Consider the following 22,075-nt stretch of genomic DNA (forward strand, 5'->3'; position numbering starts at 1 on the left):
CTATGAGACATTGGTAGAACCATTAACATTTTCGGGTTGATGGTTGCAGATACTGGTAGACGTATCACTGTTAAAATTCACCGAGTGGTATTCTGATAACCTGGACAAATGAGCATGACTTCAAATATGCCAGTTTTTGCTAGGCTTTATTGTAGCACTGTAAGGCAATAAGGAAAAAAGAAGTTGTACTTAAGCAATATTTTGGTGTCTTGTTACTGTGAATACTAAATTTAGCAGTTTTCTGAATATATTTTCCTCTTTTTCTAGTTATATGGAGAATATGTCATTCATTAATATATTTAGTGTTTAGGGTAGCAACTAAACACTAAAAAAATCCCCTGTAATGATTTGCACAGTCAAGAGTCAAGGACTCAGGTTCCAGACCTGTTGCTGACTGGCTGCGTGCTTTTGGGTCACTTCCCACCATTCAACCTCATTTTTCTCAGCTATAAGGCGAAGAGAATCCAACTGGTTGATCTTAAATATTCCTTCTAGTTCCACAATTCTACGACTTCCCTAATAAAGTTTTATTTATAGAGTAGATCTAGTCCTATTAACTACTAAGTTTTTCCTAAAAAGCATCCTAATGTTTTGGTATTTTGGTATTTCTTTGGGCTGTGTCTCATTTCTGAAAGCATAAGTCAAGTCAAAATAAAGCTAACATGTCTCGTCTCATCAGTTTAGCCAAAAAGCCAACTCCAGGGTATTTTCTTTGGTGAAAACATCATCTGTCTAATCTCCTGCAGTTCACTGTCTATAAGACTGTCACTGATGTCAAGATAATAATTTTGAAGCACTGTAAGTTCATCAAAGATTTAAGTCTGTTCAATAAGTTATGTCTATTATGTCAGAAAAATATAGTAACAGAGGTTAGATCTCTTTCTAGTTTACCTTTGATGAATCATTCCTAAGGATACAGATAATCTAGTGACCATTACTATTGTAGGGCATGGCCAGGGTGTCCCAGTAAACTCACCAAACGCTAGACAAGCAGCTGCCCCAGCTCAGCAGCTGGGATTTAGGCCCAGCAACTTGTCACCCAGTTCCTTCCATCTCCTTGGAATTCCCTAATTTACATCTGAAGGAGAGAGCAGGAGAGGCCTGAAGACACTATTGACCTGGTGATGGGGATTTCTATATTTAAGTACATACCTGTGGAGATGAAATTTCTTTGATGTTTATGCTTTGGTGTTGGCAGAATATAGTAGAACATGGGCTTAGAATAGTGTTAGTTATTATCGGTGATGCCTAATTATGAATTCTGAAATGTAATGGATTACAAATACACAGAAACATACATATCTTAAACTTTTCTGGTTATTCCTTAGCCAACAAGAATATATTATTAAGTACATATCAAAGTATTTTGGATAAATTGAGATTTTATAACAGTGACAAGAAGTACCCCATAATTAGAGACTATAAGATATTCTTCCATTTCTTGATCTACTTGGCATATGTCAAATGTATATTTTAACCCAAAGTGGTAATGTTAAGAATAATTGTCTACACAGTAGGGCCTGTAGAGACTTTTTTATATTCTTTACACAGGAGAAATACACAGATTTTATCTCTAGTTGAACTACGGAAAACTGTTTCATATCCTTGCTGACCACGTTAAGTCTGTCTCTTTTGACAACATTCAAATATAGACATTTCACATTATCTCTAGAGCACGAAAAATGTCAACCAAGAAAGCAATAGAATTTCTGAAACGATATTCATTTGCTTCTATTTCTGAATGTCCTATATTTTATTCTTTTAATATGCAGGCGTCTAAAGTCATTTGGGAAATAGCTTGAATAAATAACTTAAGTAAATAGACAAAATGCATTCCAGTTAATATATATAAAAAAGATAGAATGTCATCCTTTTGCAACACTTAATGAACAGATAGAGCCGTCAACGGGCTTCTAATATTACAGAAGGAGGAAGCATCACCCAGTATGTGCCTCTTGTTGAAAGAATACATTACTGCCAATAAAGTATACTGGCCAAAAGCATTGAATCTGAATCTGATCATGCCTTTAGATCTAACTTCCCATTTATAGAAATTAAGGATTGAAGAATATGTTAAGTAGCATATCAAGAAGATAATCAGCAAAATTCAAATAGTCACTTCCTCTAGACAAATGGTTGATTTCTTTAACAAATAGCAGGAAAAAGAAAAGAAAGGAAAACAGAATCTTAAAGATTAAAAGACACTTAAATATATCAACCAGTAACAATGAGAAGACCTAATATGGATCCTAATCCAAAGATATAGTTGAGAAAAGAAAAAAAGGAGTCCCTGATGTCTGGGAACTGGGCTGACACTCATGGAGAGGCCGTCTTGTTTGTTGGGTGTAACAACCTCACAGATCAACACACAACAAGGTCACTCTGAGACCATGATAAAGCAAGACAAAACAAGTTCACTGTGAAAAATCGCAGTATACTAAATATTCCCCTCTCTTTGCTAAACTTAGTGACTGCTACTTTTTACCAATTATATTTCTATTCCCCACGAGACTCCTTGACTCCATACAATCATGGGAGAAAAGAATTAGACGCCATTCTTCATGGGTCTTTGGCATTTCTTCATGTTTTGTGAATGACTGTCATTTGTTCCAGATGATCTTTTCAAGGATGTTTATACAGCAAAGAGATGTGGAAGACAAAGATCATGTCTCTTGAAGGAACAAAAGGGAGGTTTATTTATATCCTTGGAAGGTAGAGATACCGTCTCCTTCTGAGTGCTTGCTGCCCACTACAAAAGATTTGAGTTCTGTAAGTTTGAGATTCTTTCCATATAGCACAACATCTTGCTTGTGCAGGCATCCATCTGAGCACTTGCATTGAGACTTGGGTGCCAGGGGGCAACTAACACAGGCATTCTGATTCTCATACTGCTTGCTGTGCTGTGAGTCCTAAAGGTCATTGTCTCAGACTCAGATCTCATGTCTTCTGCCTGCATCCATTAGACAGTGGCAGACAAACTTGTTAACTTCCGAGTAGAGTAAAATTTCAGATTTTTCACACATCTTTACAGAGAAGAGGGGAAAAGTCACTGATGAAAGATTCCTAATTCCCCCACGGCAATTTTGTAGTTTTTCTGACCAGGTCATGGGGAGAAATTTAGGGGGAGTAGATGCTAGTAATTATAGATGACAGACTATTCAGTTCTTACCCCTAACACAGCCTAGCTCTGGCTCAATAAGCCAATTCATTACTCGCCTCTTACCATTTTCTCCTCCAGTTAAATCCTTTTAGTATCTGAAAATATCTCTGTCAGCACACAATTATTTTGTAGACAGACACAGTGAGCTATGTTGACCTGGAGAATTCTGATAGTTTTCTATGATCAGCTCTTAGGATCCCATATTTCTACATAGAAAATAGAGAATGATACATCTTCTATCAGAAGAAATGATAATAAAGAAAAAAATTTTGAATTACAGTAAGTTACAGTAAATTTATCTGACTGAGAAAATATAAAATTCTTATTCTAGTTTCCTGTAAATAATAATTACATATATAAATTATATTTATATAATTTTCTCTTGGCAAATAAAGTAAACCTGGACACTATATAGATTCCTTGGAGTTGAGTGGGAGCAGAGTTTGTCACTCCAAATATACTTTTTGAGATATTGATTATTTTAAGTTGGTTATTTTTAAGAAATGAAAGCCTGAGAAAGAGCCTTTGACTCCCCCTCTTATCTGCCTAATAAAATTCAGATAGGAAAATCTGTTTAACAAAAGGAAGCTATCACCTAAGTATCATAATGTGAACCCAGCATGACAGGGAGAAACCCAGCAGCATCTGTTTTTAGATTCCACTCTGGGTCCCATTGTTTGTGGGTGACTCAGCAAGCTTTGTTTACCAAATGTTTCCTTCTCCTCATCTGCCTATGAATTTCCCTTAGAAGTCCCAGACCCTTGCATCTCTCACCTTAGCTCAAGATGGCATATAAACTTTATCTGCCCAATTTGTCCTCAGGTCCCATATTCTTAGGGAGCCCTCGTATGTACATACATAAAATATTTAGTTATTCTCTCTTGTTAATCTGTCTCATTTCAATTTGATTATTATTCCAGCCAGAAGAACTTAGAAGGGGAGAAGGAAAGTTACATATTTTTTGCCCCCACAGGGTCCTCTCTCATTCTCTTTTTGTTTCATCTTTTGCTTAAAAGACAACTGAATTATATATATTTTCAGAGTAGTTTTGAATGTGTAATATATTCAGAATAACACAAAATAAACAAAATGCCATAGATCTAGTGCTTAGCATCACTCAGGGAATATTTCCTTCTCCATGTTTAATACTGTAAGTGGGTTTAAAGTCTCTCTGTGAAATGCTTTTATATCAAGGTTTATTTGTATGATATCTTATAAAGGCCCTAAAGTGAAAAAAATATATAGGTGCCACCATACATAAAAGGATTAAACTTTTCTAGAAAAAACAATATGTAGGAGGGAGAGAAAGAGAGATCCACAGATAAAATATTTGTTATCTTTTATATTTATAGTGTATATAATCTTAGACTGGATTTGCAAGAGGTCAAATAACAGATTACTTCACACAAAATATTTTGGCATTTTGGTAATAGCTTAAAAATTGCCTTACGAATGTATACATATGCAAATGCCTATACAAAAGTAGCATATCTATGATGCAGCTTTTATTTCAGTTAGTTTATGACAAATTTGATTTGTACATTCATTATTTATTTCAATGTTGAGGCAGTATTTAGTTATATTTAGTTATAAATATATTTAGTTATAACATAAATACTTGAATTCTATTTTTCTTCTCCACAGTATTTTCTTAAGAACCATGTAAAAATTAATCAAGAACACATTATATGAAAACATCCTAGCTTCCAGTCTAAATACGTCTTGTGATTATAGACTTACCAGCATCTGAGTTAATTCCTCTCTACAAGCCTCATCTCCTTTCACCTTAGGTGTGTGGCCTGTAGGCTGGTGACCAGCAGGCCTCTGCCCTCTCTTAGCCTTCTTTCTTCATTATCAGTTATATCAAGGAGCTAAATGGCACTTTGTAATTAATTAGTTTAGTTAAATAATCCCCCATATTAACCAATATATCTCATCCTCTCTCGCTCTTCCAAGAAAACTCATTTCTGACCTTTCAATGGTTCTTCTCTTAATTTCTAAGGTTATCAAAAATGAACACTGTATAAGATAATTTGTCCTGAGATATGAGAGGCAACTATTTTAAAAAATAAGTTTAATAAAGGAAAAAAGACATCAAAAGAACCAGTATATTAATGTTTTTAGCCTCTGAAATCCCTAAGGGTAAAAATCTCATTCATAAATTTCACAATTCTCCAGCTACTGCAACAATGTCTTAGTGTTATTTTGCTGAACGCTAGGTTATATGATTTTTAAACCGATTGCTTTTGTATTCCAACATTAATGCTACTATTAATTGTCTATTTATTTGTCCCTGTATGCACATTCATAGCTTGGATAAGTAGCGCATTGTGAGCTGGTTTGACTCTTAAGGATCAGCTCTAAAAATTGGGACTGAGTAAATTTTTCCTATAAAAATTGTTAATAATTTTCTGTAACTTGTTTTCCTAAGACAAAATCAAGATGATAAATGAAAACTCGGGGCCTAAACAATTAGGAAGTAATCTGAGTCACACCAGCAAGGATATTAACAAGGTGAAGTCGCAGCCTCCCAGTGAACCAAACACTGCATGTATCAAATCAGCAAGCTACACAGAATGCACCTCTGAATGTAAAAGATTCATAAATTCATTTAAGCAATTAAAAAAAACTTGAAATGAAAAAAAAAAAAAAAAAAAAAAGCTGGGATGCCCGAGAAGGGGTGAAATTGATTTTTAGCATGAGAAAAAGCATAATACTCAGGTAGAACAAAGACCAAAACCAAATACAAATGAATGCTGAAATGCCATATACGAGCTCAGATATCAAATGGGAGCAATAACATCTCTGCCCTTTTGAAAGTACTTTCGGTTCTGCATTTCTTTCCAGTTGAAAAAAATCTTAGTGTAAATCATGCATATATGCTAAAAGCCATTTTGTTTTTCTTGTTTCCTCAAAAGCATCAACTGGAATCACTGGGCAGAAATGTTATGTGGGTACAGTTATAGGGACTGTAATTCTAAATTAGTGTGTGTGTGAGTGATTGAATAATGTCACCGATAACTGCCAAAACAGCCATAAAGACCTTTGGGGTTTGACTTGACTTCACCATAAATAAAGACAAATGGGAAAGAATTCCTCTAAACAGTTAGTGTGAGAAAAATGCTGTGTCAAAATTTCAATTTAGATGAGACTAGAACTAAATTAAATATCTGAGATTTGGTCCTGTTCCCAAGGCCACAGAAACTCCCAGTTCCTAATAATATTCTTGTGCTGTAATATTGGAGGAGGCATGCTAGAAATGGGCTGTCTGCTTTTGTTGAGGAAACTTGACCTGCTAGAGGTATGTTCTCTTAAGGAATTGCTCCATTTCTTGACAATGCTATTAAAAAGTGAAAAGGAAAGGGACCATGTAAGATACTGTCTTGGTTTAATATTGAAAAAGAAAATATTATGAGAACTGAAAATGTCTCATGTTTTTTGAGTGAAAAAACCAATAGAATAAGCAGCAAAATATGATGAAGTAATATATAAACGTAATACTAATGATCGTCTATATTTATTGAGTGCTTATAATACCTATTCTAAGATATAATCTATATCAATTTATTAGGTCATTTAACAGATGAGAAAAATGATGCCCTTTTTACAAATGAGGAAAAGGAGAGTCAGAAAGGTTAAAAAATTTCCTTAGGATGATACAATATGAAAGTACCTGGAATATTGTAAGTACTCAATAGATGTCAGGAGAAAAAAAAAAACTTGAACTCAATTGTATTTTCCAAGAATCTTTTAAGTTTTGAAAGGGAATTTAATATAGAGAATTAGAAATGTTCCTTTTTTCCTTATGGTTGATTTCGATTGTTTACATGATATAGTTATTACTATTATAAATAATATATAATGAATATTTGGTGAATAAGTATTTCCCAAATCTATAACTTTCCTTAGGAGAGAGTCCAAGATCTGAAACTAGTGCCTCATAGGGTGTGAACCTGAAACATAGGGTGTGAACCTGAAAAGGCTGTATAAATTATCTAATTAGAAGAGACCGAGAACCTGTCTTCGTTTGCTATAGAAGTCAAAGAATTCTGAGTGGCCGAGGAGACTTTAATGGCCATAAAATCCATTCTCTTCTTTATTGTAAGAGAACCGAGACCACCACTCACACCACCAAGCTGCCTAACCCTTGGCTCCTCTCCTCGTATGCTCTTCCTTCTCTCCTGATCATGGAATGAACTATCTGTGCACCTACATAAGGCCACCTGCTCATTTGTGCACCTCATCCCCTCTTTTCTCATCTGCTCAAGAACATGGCTCCTACGGCGTCCCATCTCTTTCCCGTATCCTCATTTTCAGCTTTCTACTGAGTCCTTCCATCTTCAAGCAAGACTATTATATACAATATCCCTTTTCTTAAAAAGAAAACCTTCTTTGACCCACACCCTCCTCCAGCTTCTGCCCCACTCATCCGCTCCATTTTTCGGCAGTATTTTGAAGGAGCTGTTTGACTGGCAGTTTCCACTTCTTCTCCTTCCATTCTCTCTGGAATCCACGCCTCTCATTGATTCCTTTAGGCTGGTCCTAGGGATCTGTACGAATAGCATGAGCTAGATACCACAATCATTTGCCTTTGGAAATAGGTAGAAATATTGTTTCAGAGCAATTCCTCTGCCCAGACACAACTTGTTTAGACTCAGAGTAAAGGGATGTGATGGGAAAACTGAATGTGGAACTAAAGTAGGAAAGGGAGTTATGTATGAAGGGAGTTATTACCAAGGAGATGATTTTGAAGTTCACTGACAGAGAAGAGAAAATGAGTTTAGAGGCAGACAGGTCTAATTGTGAGCACAAAGTACTTTTCTGGTCACTTGCAGGGTGAATTGTGACTAAGATTCATATTTTGCCAATATATTCGGGAAGGTGGGGGTCATGAAGAAAGATATAGGTCCTGGAAGATGTCTAAAGTGGTGAAAGCCCCTTGCTTGAGTAATTGAAAGCTAAACTGGACTGAGCACTATGAAATATAATTTGGCTCTCTTCTCCAGGGAATGGAGAAAATGATCTAATAGGTCTTTTCCATTTCTGCTTCCTGTGACCTCTGGCTGTTAACATCACTTTTCCTCGTTATGTCAAAATGAATTGCCTATTTACCACTGAACTCTAGAAAGCATTTTTTCTCCCTAGGTAAGACAATAACCTAGCATTTGTAACATGCACTTCATTTCAACTTAATCAATGTGCCAAGGAGTCATTTTAAAGTGGGTATTTTTATTTCCAGGAAATTTAGCTTACTTGCTGGGTACATGGTTCTCCTTCACTGTCAAGTCGGAACTCTCCCAAATTTTAGAAGAAATTCCAAAGGAAATGTAAAATATATTTGCAAAATGGGAAGCAAAATAAAGTGATATGGCTTTTAAATTGCCAATAACCTCCACAGCAGGGTCATTTATTAGTACTGGAATCTGCTCTGGCTGGTTTTTTCTATGACAGTAAAAACTGAAAAAATACTGATATAGGATGACTGTATTTATATAGTATGTGTGTGTGTGTGTGTGTGTGTGTGTATACACACATACATATGCACATACACACACATAGATGCAAATGTATATATATCAGTTCTATCACAAAGAATAAATGAAAGGTGTCTCATTTGTTATTTATTTTAAAAAATCACTATTTCCTGCACAGTCTTGATTAAATGAGGCAATAAATCATATGTTTAAAACATGCCAAACATCTGCCAAAGCAAAAGTTGGCTCAGAAAGTGATGAGAACAGAATTGTGGAGCAGGAGGCATTTTATAGTCTGTCACTGGTGTGACAAGTAATGATAAAGGGCAGCATTATGTCTCTTCTACTGCTAGTCCAGCCACATATTTTCCACTGTAATTCTTTTGTTTGGCCCACTTTATCTTCATTTAAATGGGCTGCATCTCCTTAGAGCTTCAGCAAATATATATATTTTCTCTGCTAATGATGTGTCTCTCATGGTCCCAGGTTTATTTTCACACTTGATGAAGTTCATCTACGGATGGGGTCATGATCAGTCAGTGTGCTCCAAATGGAGCTAGACATAACGTTGATTTTTTTCTATTCTCTGTGGTCAGACAAGCCCTGCATTGCTAGTGTTTTACTGAGGCTTCACTCCCAGGAGAGATTTGTTTCCCCCCATGACTTTATAAAGATCATTTAGCCTATAAATTCTGTCTTTCAAAATTTGTGTCAGACCAAATCTCTGTTTTTAAATCTGAGACTACCCTTTCTGTTTATTTCATTAAGATGAGACTAAACAAATACAAATTAAAATCTATTAAATATGAATTAATAAAACTAAAACATAACATGTTTAGGTCAATTCTGGAAATGCAGTGCCTCTCTTTGAATAATCCATGAACAAATGAAATATAATACAAATGTGGTACAAGACATTAATATAATAAATGTTGGGAAGTAGGGTAGTAGATTCAGAATTTTATAATTTATAAGCTCAGCAGGGATTACAGTAAACTTTCAGATGGGAATATAATTAATACCTCGAAATAGGGCTTATTTATTCAAGGTGTTCACTATAGATGATATAAAGATTCTTCGGAAAGGGAGGATCCTGGATCTTGAATTATATGAGTAAGATTTATATAGATGAAGAGGAGGAAGGAAAGGTAAAGTTTTGAAAGTGAAAGAATAAAAAAGCAGAAAATAAGCAGTCCTGAGATGGTCCCTTATTCTAAAGACAGAACAAAAAGTCCTGAAACAACTGATCAGCCAATCACCAAACAACAATGGCTGCTTGGGTAACCCTTGCACGAAAAGGCTAAAATGCTAAACTATGCAATTAACGTGAATCCAAAGAAAACCAATGACCCTAAAACAAGCTGTGATCTCCATCTCTTCTTTTTTCTCCTTATGGTGAATATTCTTTTCTTTTCTCACTCTAATTCTTTCTTTCTTTTTTCATTTTCTTCTCTTTCTTAACAACAACAAAGCTTTTTCAATGACATAATGTTTTCTTTCAACAACAACAAAGCTCTTTCTTAACAATAACAATAATAATAAACAATGGCTCAACAATGTTTTCTGTTTTCTTTCCTGTTTTCAATGTTTTTCGGCTCATTTTTTCAATATGTTTTCTTTCTGTTCATTATTTCCATTCCTGCGGCCCTACATTCCTTCATTCTTCATTCATTTCATTTCATTCCATTTCAGCCTGTCCCATTCGACTCATTATTAGCTCATTCCAGCTTTCATTCCACTCATTCAGCTCATTTCCTCCATTTTATTTTCCTTCATTTCATTCATTCCACATTATTCAATATAAACAATAATAACAAACATTTCCTTCATTATTCATTTCTATCCATTTCATTAAATTTCATTTCATTCATTGCATTCATTCATTCTTTTCATTTATTTTCCTTCCATTTCGGCTGGCTAACAACAACAACTTAACAACAACAACCAAACAAAACAAACAACAACAACAACAACAACAACAGTAACCATCCTCCTCATCAGCTTAAACGGCTATTTCGGCGCAACTTATTTTTCTCTCTCTCTCTCTCTCTCTCCATCTCTATATCTCTCTCTCTCTCTCTCCTCTCTCTCTCTCTCTCTCTTTCTCTCTCTCTCTCTCTCTTTCTCTCTGTCTCTCTCTCTCTTTCTCTTTCTTGGGGTTAAATGCTTTATAGACAAGAAAAAAACTACATAGAATCAACTTATTCATCATCATCTTCTTCTTCATCTCTGTCCCCTCCACCTTCCTCATTTTCCTCCCCTTTCTTCTTTTTCTTGCTTTTTTTCAGCCTTGACAGCGCCCCCGCTTTTTTTTTTTTGCCTCATCGGGCTTTCCTTTAGTTTGGTATGCAGCCACATCTTTTTCGTATTTTTCCTTCAGCTGAGCAGCCTTCTTTTCATAAGGCTGCTTGTCATCCACAGCGGGGTTATTCCACATCTCTCTCAGCTTCTTCGCAGCATCACCAATGGGAAGGCCCAGATGCTCTCCTTTGTTTTTTTGGGGCGATACGCAAAGAAATGGATACATTGGGATCCTTGAACTTCACTTTTGTTTCCCCTTTAGGAGGGATATGTTTTCATTTCTGTTTCATAAGGGGCCTTGTCTGCTTTTGCTATGTCTTCAAATTTTCCTTTCTCTTTAGCAGCACTCAGAAAACTCTGAGAAGCTGACTGAGCATCTGAGCGCTTCTCGTGCTCCTTCCGGCAAGCTTGCACAAAGAACGCGTAGGATGACATTTTGCTTCTCGGCTTCTTAGACTCTCCTTTGCCCATGTTTATTTACTTTTCCTCAGAAAGCACAGAGTTGCCCAGTGCCCGTCCAACTCACGCTTGCCCTGGCGCTGTCTCTGTGGAGCTCAATGTACTGCAATCTAAAATTCTTTACGTTTCATTTTTATACTGTTATTTCTGGGAGCTAGGTAATACATGCATAGGCAAAATATTTAATACAAAAAGGTACATATTGAAAATTAAATCCCACCTCATACCTCTAGTACTCCATTTTTTTCCTCACCAGAAGTAACCACCTTTACTAGTTTCTTATTTTATTTTTAGGATATTTTAGGCATATAGAATTATATATATGTATATTTATATATAGTAGAAATTTATTTATAAATGTTACATATTTTATATATTACGTATAAATATATTTAGATACAATTCATTTTTTATTACAAGAAATTCACTGATATATTATAATAAATGATACATATCACTTATATATTATAAAATTCATTTATATATAAAATATTCCTTTATATATACTATATGTAAATTGATTTCTACTATCTATACACACATACACACAAATACACACATATATAATTCTATATGCCTAAATTCATATATGAATGAATTTCTACCATAATCTTTTAAACTCTAGGGGGATTTCTTTTGAAAACCTGGTACTATATTGTACTCCTGGCCATAGAAATACCCTTCATTTATTTATGCTCACTTTATACTAAGAAATAATTTCATTTTTTTTTACCGTATGGTTCTGGTGAACTATCATGAACTCTAACAGAAAATCATCATTAAAAGAATCATGATATGCCTCAAATGGTCTAATATTGTCAAGCTGTCCTGGGAGAGGCACCACCGTGGAAAAGCAAATCAGCCCATAGCTCCAAGAACTTGAGCCATGAGATCCTTGGACCAAAAGGACAAGTAAAATTTAAAGAGTAGATACTGGTATAGCAGAATTCAAAGTGCCTTTTTATTTTTTCGAGTCCAGACCTAAATCTGAATGAGGACAAAAAAGGTAACTTATGAAGTATTGAATTCAAATACTATGTCCATGTTATATGAAATGACAGGCTCAGAAAGATGCCTAGATGTTACCAAAAGCAGTTTTTTTTTTTTTTTTTTTTCTGACAAGGAGTTTAGAATAAACTTTAGGGTCACAATTAGATATTCTTTTTTTTTTTGATAAGGAACAAAAAATACTGAAACTAGTTCAAGCAAAAGATGTATTTCATGGAACCCAAAAGCAGGAAGGGTAGCTGGGTTGCCCTAAAATTTATCTTCATTTTACAAATTAGGAAAATAGGAATTATAGAAAATAAACAACTCTTCCAAGGTTTTAGTCCATGTCAAAGTCTATATCCTTTTCCTTACCCTGAGGCAGAATAAAACAATCAAAAGACAAGTTTCCTTTTTGAAAACACTCTCCTTGGCTAAACAGCATTGTATTTCTCCAACATGTAATGAGTAGCACTTCTCAAATTCCTGCATTTTAATAGTGTTTCAAAAGGAACAGACAAATAATTCTTTATCTCTTCTCTGCTCCACTTACTTCTACTTAAGCACTGCTCTTGCCACATGCTATTTGCTGGTTTAGAACAATCGTTGAGTGGTTCACATTTACAGTGTAATTGGTGGTTCACGAGTCTGTCACTCTCAACTAGTCTGAGTACTCAGCATAGGACCTGGCATATAGTAGTAGGTACTTGGAAGATGATTGTTAATTGAAGTAAAATTGAATCACAGCAACCCCTTTTACATATGAGGCAAATATATATTTTTTGTCCTAGTTAAGATATGGAAAGACATAATCTAAAAGGAGAGTTTAAAAAACAATGATTAGATTTGTATTTCTAGTGGTTCCTTGTTAATTAGGCATTAGTTTGAAAAGCAGTCTAGGGTGAGATTGTGGTAGACACTGAATGCCAGGTTAAATAAGGAATTTATCTAGTGGATAATAGGGACTCATAGATGAGTTCTAAGCAACATGCTATTTGTAGGATTACAGATAAAAGGTAATAAGAAGTTAAACTAGGGTAGTAAACATTTTGAAGAAAGAATCAACAAACGTAGTGAATCAGAAAATTTTTGCTTATAAAAGGACTCATTTCCACCATTTTTAGTAAGGTTAATGAGGCCCAGAGAGAACAAAAAACTTGTCTATAATCTTGTAACTAGAAGTAGAATGGAAATTTTAATTCCTTTCCTTATCTAGGTACCTCAGTGTTAAATTGAAGAGCCGAAATAGTCCCCCTCCTAGAATAATGTCCTCATCCTTGCTCTAAGGAGTAAAATAGCTCTGTCCAGAGAAGAGTGCTCATTCACTGCTGTAAGCTTGTGATATCCCTCTGCACATCTCTGGCTAGTCATTGTCTGGACTTCAGGCAAGTTCTGGTACCAAAACAACTTGTGCCCATCAATTCCACTATATGTGAATGACAGATATAGTCACTGAACAATACATACATACCCAAATATATTCTACCTACTATTTCTCCATCCCTCAGCTACTTAAAACATGTATTGACCTGTGTTCTACTCTCGAAACCTCTCTTTCTCTGTCTTTCAATTGTACCCTTAAAGCCATTACTCTATCATGAATATATCTCCATTTTAACTTTACAAGAAACCTCTCTCCCTTCTTTCTCTCTTCCAGAGGACACAACTAAAAATCACCCTTGAAGACTTCCTCTGAAGAAATCACTCAGACATTTCACATTCCATATCTTCAGAGACTAAGAAAGGAGCACCTTTTCTGCTGCTTTCAGGTGATCAGGTCTTAGATCATGTCTTAGATCAGGCTGCTACCACAAAATACTGTTAATTGGGTGGCTTAAACAACAGGAATTTATTTCTCACAGTTCTGAAGGCTAAGAAGTTCAAGATTCCGGCTGATTCTGTTTCTGGAGAGGCTCTCTTCTTGGCTTGCAGACAGCCACCTTCTCGCTGTGTCCTCGCATGATAGAGAGAGCGCTCCCATAATGGGAGTCCCACACTTAGAAACTAATCTATGCCTAATTGCTTCCCAAAGGTCCCACTTCCAAATATTATCACATTGGGGGTTAAGGATTCAATTATTTTGGAAGGACACAACATGTCATAAATCAGTCTACAACATGTCATAAATCAAACCGAACCAAATAACTCACTGGCCATTGATACTTAGCTTGCTCTGGTCTATCTATCTCTATCACAGTTATTCATCAGTTTACGGGTTACTCCTTCTTCTCAACTGATAATATACTGTACTTGAATGATTTAAAATCTATCTAGATAATTCATTTTACAACCTTGTCTCCTTGACTTCTGTAAACTGACTTTTACTATACTTCAGTCACCTATTCTCAGGACCACATTTTGTGTCTTGCCCTCATCCTAAGCTGCTCCCTTACACAGGAATAATTCTAGTGTTTGACTCTCAAACCACAGTTACCTATCATCTGCATCTTTCTGTTTCTTGATCTGCTTTTATCCCATTGTATTTTCAATATTCTTTCTACATAATATTTTTCTCCTGGTACTTATTCCTTTCCTATCTAGCTTGAACTCTATGGTTTAACACCCGAACAAGTGCTGTCGATACCTTTGACCTCACATTTCCTCTATACACTTTGCCTCTCTAGATCATACTACTGTGTGCTTTGTTCTTCCTAAACCCAGGTAGCAGAGTTCATGCTGAAAAATATATATAATATCTGTGTTTGTGGGCACCCTAACAAATTGGCATGCTTCAATTTCAGCTGGGCCCTCAGAACCAAAATCTGACCTTTCTCTTGTTGGTGAGCTTCTTTTCCAATTCCCTTTGATGAATAACCTGCTCCTGCCTCCTCAAGCTTTTACTCAGTTACTACTCTTCACTCTACCAGTCAAAGATTTTGACTCCTAGTTTTCAATGAAGTTTAAAATTGATTTCGGCTTCTCACTAGACTGTGAACTCCTTGAGGACAGGGACAATGTTTTGTTCAATTTTATATCCTTAGCATAGTCCTTGGCTAAGTTAGACACTCAGTAAATATTGAATAAAGAAATTTACCTTTTCCTGTGCAAAAACCAATTGCCATCTATACCCAAACTTATCTAGTCTCAGAGGATGTGTTTTTTTGCCTCACAGGATGATACTATTTGCCTGTGCCCCAGACCTCATCTCTTGTTCGCTTCTAGGGATTTTGATTCATTAGTTATCACCTATGTCTTACGTATTCAAATTCTTCCTCTATTGGCTCCTTCTTTTTAGCTATAAATATTTTCAAGTTTCTTTAATACTAGATGAACTAATAAAAATATTTCTTTAAAATCTGAATTTCTTTCTAATTAATACAAAATGTTCTACTTTGCATCATCTCTAAAGTCATTGAAAAAATGGTCTTTACTCCTTATAGCACCATGATCTGGCTTCATCCTATACCTCTGTATGGAAATTATTACAATGATCTCCAGTTGTCAAAGGTAACACACTTTAAAGTCCTTGCCTCAGTGAACTTTACCACTTCTTCTGAAACTCTTTCCTTGGCTTTTATGTTCCTATGTTTTAAATCACTTCTCAGCTTCCAGATAGGCTCCTCTTCTGCTTTTCAACCTGTAAATGCCAGGGTTCTCTGGACACCTGTCCTTGGCCCTCTCTTCTCCCTCATCTTCCTGGTGATTTCAGCTTACCCTGAACTCTATCTAGTAATGGAAGACTTTATATTACATCACACTGTCTCTGTGAACTAAGGTGCAAATAGTGGGGGCTTTTGATTTAAAGCATGAGACCAAGTGACCACTAGTTTTTGAGATAATCTATTTCAGAGTTTCTTAGTGTATTTGGCATTTCGTGCTTGATAAGCCTTTGTTGTGGGGGCTGTTGTAAATGTTTATTTAGCAAATAAATCATCACTGGCCTTTACTCACTAGCTGCCAGTAGTACCCCCGAATTGTGTGATAAGCAAAATTTCTCCAGACATTGACAACTGTCTGCTGCAGGGCAAAACTGCCCCCACTGATCTATGGAAAGTGGCTAATAACAATGAGAAAAAGAGGAATGACTAACTTTATTTAGCGTTAGGTTCCAAAAATGAGCTCTGATTTCCAACCAATCTGATGATGTTTTAAATGAGATCGTTATGCTGGGAATTTACAATCCTCTTTACCCTTACCACTCCAATGGACTTTGCTACTTGGCAGGGTAACTTGGCGACGTTTCCTGGAAATTAATTTTTCCCGCTTTTGTTCTGTTATTTACTTTCCCTTGAATAAAGGTTGAACAGCAGCAGCAGTGGTAGGAAACCTTCACAGAGCCTGGAATAGACGGCCCTTGTGAAGGCAGAAGTGGGGATTGCTGATAGCTAACTGATCATAAAAGAAGGAAAATAAAACTTTTCAGAGGAAGAATTCAAATTGTATCTAATTTACTTTTTGACAAATTACCGAAACTTGCAATGGCTTGGTCCCTTTATGAACATGAATTCAGCTAACATGACAACAGAAATTATCCTAGTAAAAATTTGAGACTTCATTACTTTTCATTTATATCTTTTTAGATTAAATGCAAATTTAAGTCTTTTATTAACAGACTGTGCACATTTCATGAGAACGTGCACTTCTAGAACACATCGGCAAAAGGACTTCTCTCTAGCTGCTTTTCAGTTTGCTTCAGGGTGAACCAGTCATTGAGAGTAGGGACATGCCTGTGACGGTTTTGGAAAGAATTGATATCTTCAGAGTCGATGTGTAGATTGAAGAGTTTGCTAATTTAGTTTGAGTAGACCAAAACAAAGTAAAATAAAAAAATTAAAACAAAATAATCTCAGCCAAATATTTATTAAAGAATCTTATAAATTATATGCAAGAAAATTCCTTCTCTTTCATGACATGATAGCTAAGTAGATTAACCACTTAATATAGAAGGGAAAATAGAAGGGAAGAAAAATACTGTACTTAGTGGAACACAAAGTGAATGGTGACAATTATATCCTACTTGAAATCTGAATAAAACTTCACATTTCGCAAACCTCTACATAGAGTGCTTTAGACAGCCAAAAAGGAAATATTCACTTTTGAGAAATAGTTTGAGCTTCCCATTTGTAAGGAACTTATATTTTCTGAGGTTTCTTCAAGTAGCTCAGCTGCCATGGCTGGCAGACAGCCAGCTGATTAGAGCAAATCAGAGTTCAGGTTTTCTTTTCTTTCCTTTCTTTGTTTTCATAGGGTCTCTCGTCTGCCCTATTTTGGAGTCATTGGCTTTTTCTTCCTAGAAAATTCAAGACATGCAATTTCTCCTTTCCATTCAACTATGAAACTGTTAACTGGGCAACAGTGGAACGAGGTTCCCCTTAAATGATTCTGACATTCGTCAGAAGCAAGACCATTGATCACCTTTTATCTTAATGGATTGGAACTAATTTCTGAAGACCTAAAGTTTCCTCAACCGGAAAGGAAATAAATTATAAGAAACACTAACAAAAACCAACATGCAGTAAACATAAGCTCCAGAGACTAAAAGTCATCTCTTAACCAAACAGATGATCAGTGATGATTAATGCCTTCTGCACACATTTCTCTCTGGAAAATTATTTAGGAATTCTTTGTATATAACTTACATGAATTCATCCTTAAAAAGGCGCCCTCTTTCCCATCATTCTCTGTTCTCTGCCTACTTTATTTTTTGTATTAATTCTTATGACCATCTGACAAATTATACCATAACTTTTTTACTTTATAAACTCTTTAATTTTTTTTAACTTTTCAACTCTGTTGTAATAACACTCAAAACAAACACATTGCACTGCTACACAAAATATTGTTTCTTTATATCTTTATTCTGTAAGGATTTTGCCATTTTAAAAATTACTATATTTTTACTTTTTAAAATTTTTTTATGTTAAAAACTAAGACACAATCATACACACTGGCCTAGGCCCACGCAGAGGCAGTATCATCATATCACTGTCTTCCATCTCCACATCTTGTCCCACTAGAAGGATTTCAGAGTTGGTAACATACACGGAGCTGTCATGAGACTGTATGAGGCTGCTGCCAGAGTAACACACTATACTATATTAGAGTGGACTCTTTTTTCTGAGTAGAAAGAATATACTCTAAAATAACGATAAAAAGTAAAGTAGAATATAGTTACCGTTAACCAGTAACATGGTCTCTTATTATCATTATCAAGTATTTAGTACTGTAAGTATGCGCTACACTTTTATATGACTGGCAGCACAGTAGGTTTGTTTACAGCAGCGTCACTACAAACATGTGAAGAATGCATTGCGCCACAACACGAATATGGCTATGGCATCAATAGGCAATAGGAAATTTTTAGCTCCATTATAATCTTATGGGACTACTGTCATATATACAGTCCATCATTAACCCAAACATCATTATGTTGTATATGACTGTAATCAGAAATTGTAACAATATTGGTATGGTCTCCTGAGTCAGTGATAACAATAAATAAAGGTGGGAAAAACTTAGTTTTTACTTGACCAAATATATACAATATCAGATAGTATAGTGGTACAGCTATAATTATTCTTAAACTTTGAATGTTTCTTAGAGAGACTCAGCTGAGCACTTTAACGATAAGACAACTGGCATCCAGGACCACCCTTGACCCTGTTTTAACTTGGCTTGATGGAGTCATCAAGTCAGGGTTATCAGGAACGCCTCGCCAAGCATGTTTCACTGTGCGGCATGGTAAAAGACGGGAGTCCTCCACGACCTTCACGTAGTGCCAGGATCTGCCTCACATTACGCCTGTCCACAGAATGTTCACCCGGGAACTAAGGGAGCCCTTCTTCCCTAAATCTAGGATTTCTTGGTCTTAAAAGCAACACTTCAGGATGGACAAACTCTGGGGTGACCCCCTACTATCCAATAACTCTCATTTCCTGGTGTTCACACCTGTATTACCTCCTCCCTTTGCATTGTATATGCATGACCTGTGATCTGCTTCTAACCAAGAGACTATGGCAAAGATGATAGGGTGACACCTATGTGATTAGATTGCCTGACATGAGACCTCATCTTAGTAGAATGGAGAGAGATGCTCCAAGCTGGCTGGATGAAGTCAATGACCATGTTGGAGAGGCCCATAAGGGAAGGAACTTTAAGTGGCCTCTAGGTACTGTGATGACCAGCGGATGGCCAGCAAAAAGCTGAAGCCTTAAGGCCAACAGCTAGAAGGCAGTGAATTTTGCCAACTACCTGAGTAAGCCTGGAAGCAGATTCATCCCCAGTCAACCCTCCAGGTAAGAATTTAGCCTGTATACTGGTGCAACCACTACAGAAGACAGTATGGAGGTTCCTCAACAAATTAAAACTAGAACTATCATATGACTTAGCAATTTCACTTCTGAGTATTTATCCAAAGAAATTGAAAACATTAATTTGAAAAGATATATGTATCCCTACTTATAATAGCCGAGATATGAAAGCAACCTAGGTATCCACTGATAGATGAATGTATAAAAGAAGATGTGACATATATATATGTATATATATATGTTATATATATATATATAATATGTATATAGATATAAATTATATATATAATATGTATATATATAATATATATATACACATCACACACACACACTGGAATATTACTCAGCCATAAAAAAAGACTGAAATCTTGCCAACCTTGCCAACTATAACAAAACAGATGGACCTAGAGGGTATTATGCTAAGAGAAATAAGTCAGACAAAAAAATACTGTATGGTTTCACTAATATGTAGAATCTAAAAAAACAAAATGAACAAACAAAACAGAAACAAACTCATAGATACAGAGAACAAACTGATGGCTGTCAAAGGGGAGGGGGTTGGGAGATGGGCAATAAAAGTGAAGAGAACTAACAGGTACAAATTGTCAGTTATAAAATGTCACATGGATATAATGTACAGTATAGGGCATGTAGTCGATAATATCGTAAAAACTGTATACAGTGACAGTTCTAGATTTATTGTGGTGATTACGTTGTAAGGTATATAAATGTCTAATCACTATGTCGTACACTTGAAACTAATATGATATTGTATTTCAACCACAATTAAAAAATAAAAATAAAGTAATAAATAAATTAAATATAGAAAAAAAAAAGAATTTGGCCTGGCTGATATCTTGATTGCAGCCATGTGAGACCCTGAGCATAAGACCCAGCTAAGCTGCGCTCTGATTTTTGAACCATGGAAACTGTGACATAGCTAATGTATATTGTTTTAAGCTACTCAGTTTAGGGAAATTCATTATATTAGCATCAGTGGAAGCTAATATAAGAATTTTAAAATATCAAGTTAAAGAACTATTTTTTTTTTTAAAATTTCAGAATTTGAAGAGTTTCCTGGTATTTTCACTTACTCCTTTGCTCCTGCCAGGTATTGAGGAAAGAGACACTCTGTGAAATAGCCTGAGATTGGCTCATGTACGCCAAAATTAGGAACATCAGTAGCTGCTGCTCGAGGCCTGATATTTCTTCTATTACTTATAGCTTCAAAGACAAGTGTCCAGTGGTGTGCTGCACTGACTAGCTAAATAGGGTAAAACAGAACTTGCTTGTTAAGGCCCAGTTAACATTCATTAGGCAGACTTTTTTTTTTTTTCCAGACCATCTGTTTTCTGCAATTTGGCTTTCTATATGTTGTTGATAGGCATTTGACAGATTAATCTGAGGAAAGCATTATATTTGATCACAAGGGATTTTTAAAAGATGTTATGGTCTTGAGTGGACAGTAAAACAAATAAACATACAACAGAGGAATAAAGAAGAAATGTAAGGCCAGAGGGATTTTATAGATTACCTATTGCTAAGGTGCCTGCAAATTAATTTGTGCTCTGTTGCACTTGTTTCTCATTATTTCCTCTGCTGCTTTTGGATTTTACTAGGTGAGTGATCCAAAACGTGAACCACCAGTAGTAGTCTGTCAGATTTAGGTTTATTTCCTTGCTGTCCCATCACTCTTCCTTTGAGGTTCTGTTTCCCCAATTATACATTACATATATATTTTTATTATAGTGGATTGTAGTATACATTGAAGAAAAAATTAAGAAATCACAATCCAAAGAGGAGTAAAAATAAAAATGTCCCCCTCCCCAAATATCTGGGAATAGAGCGTATAGCCTTTATGGACATGGGCAAATTGTATGCAAATATGTATGCAAATATGTGATTCATTAGTTATCCTATTCTGTTAATTGCTCAAGGATTAGAAAAATCAAAGAAAGATTTAGAGAGTTTGTAACAGCATCTAAAAAATTACTTGCATTTTATTACAAACACGCACTCTAGTTCTTGTTCTTTTTCTTTTCTTTTTTTCTTTGCCATTACCTGTTTGACCTTAGATATATCACTAGATAGATCTGGGTCTCAGTTTCCTAATGTATTATTAAGGCACTGGAAACTAATTGCCATGAATTGTGGTTCCATTGTAATCATAATGCACAGCTCATAGAGTTGTTCGAAGGCTGAAATGAGGAAACAGACTTTCCATTGTGTCTGACCCATGGTAGGTGCTCAGTAAATTCATATAATAATTTCTTTCCTTTTCCTTTCTCTTGCTTTCTAGTTTAATTTTCTATCTATGATTTGATAGGGAGGCAGCAAAAACTAGACATTATTTGAAAATAAGTAGAGACTTCCTAAGAAGGAAGTGAAATTTCTCTCACAACTGAGTAATTACATTTAATATATTTGTTTACAAATGGCTCTGT

General features: G+C 35.5%; 1 protein-coding gene and 1 pseudogene across 2 annotated transcripts in view; both read right to left on the bottom strand.

Annotated features, from left to right (window-relative positions):
• Positions 1 to 22,075, bottom strand: part of GALNTL6 (polypeptide N-acetylgalactosaminyltransferase like 6) — an 886,098-nt gene that overhangs the window by 157,850 nt on the left and 706,173 nt on the right. The gene's annotated exons all lie outside the window — the stretch shown is intronic.
• Positions 10,836 to 11,412, bottom strand: LOC120613377 (high mobility group protein B1-like; annotated as a pseudogene).

The sequence above is a fragment of the Pteropus medius genome, unplaced genomic scaffold (assembly GCF_902729225.1).
Source record: "Pteropus medius unplaced genomic scaffold, Ma_sr-lr_union100, whole genome shotgun sequence".
NCBI classification, from domain to species: Eukaryota; Metazoa; Chordata; class Mammalia; order Chiroptera; family Pteropodidae; genus Pteropus; species Pteropus medius.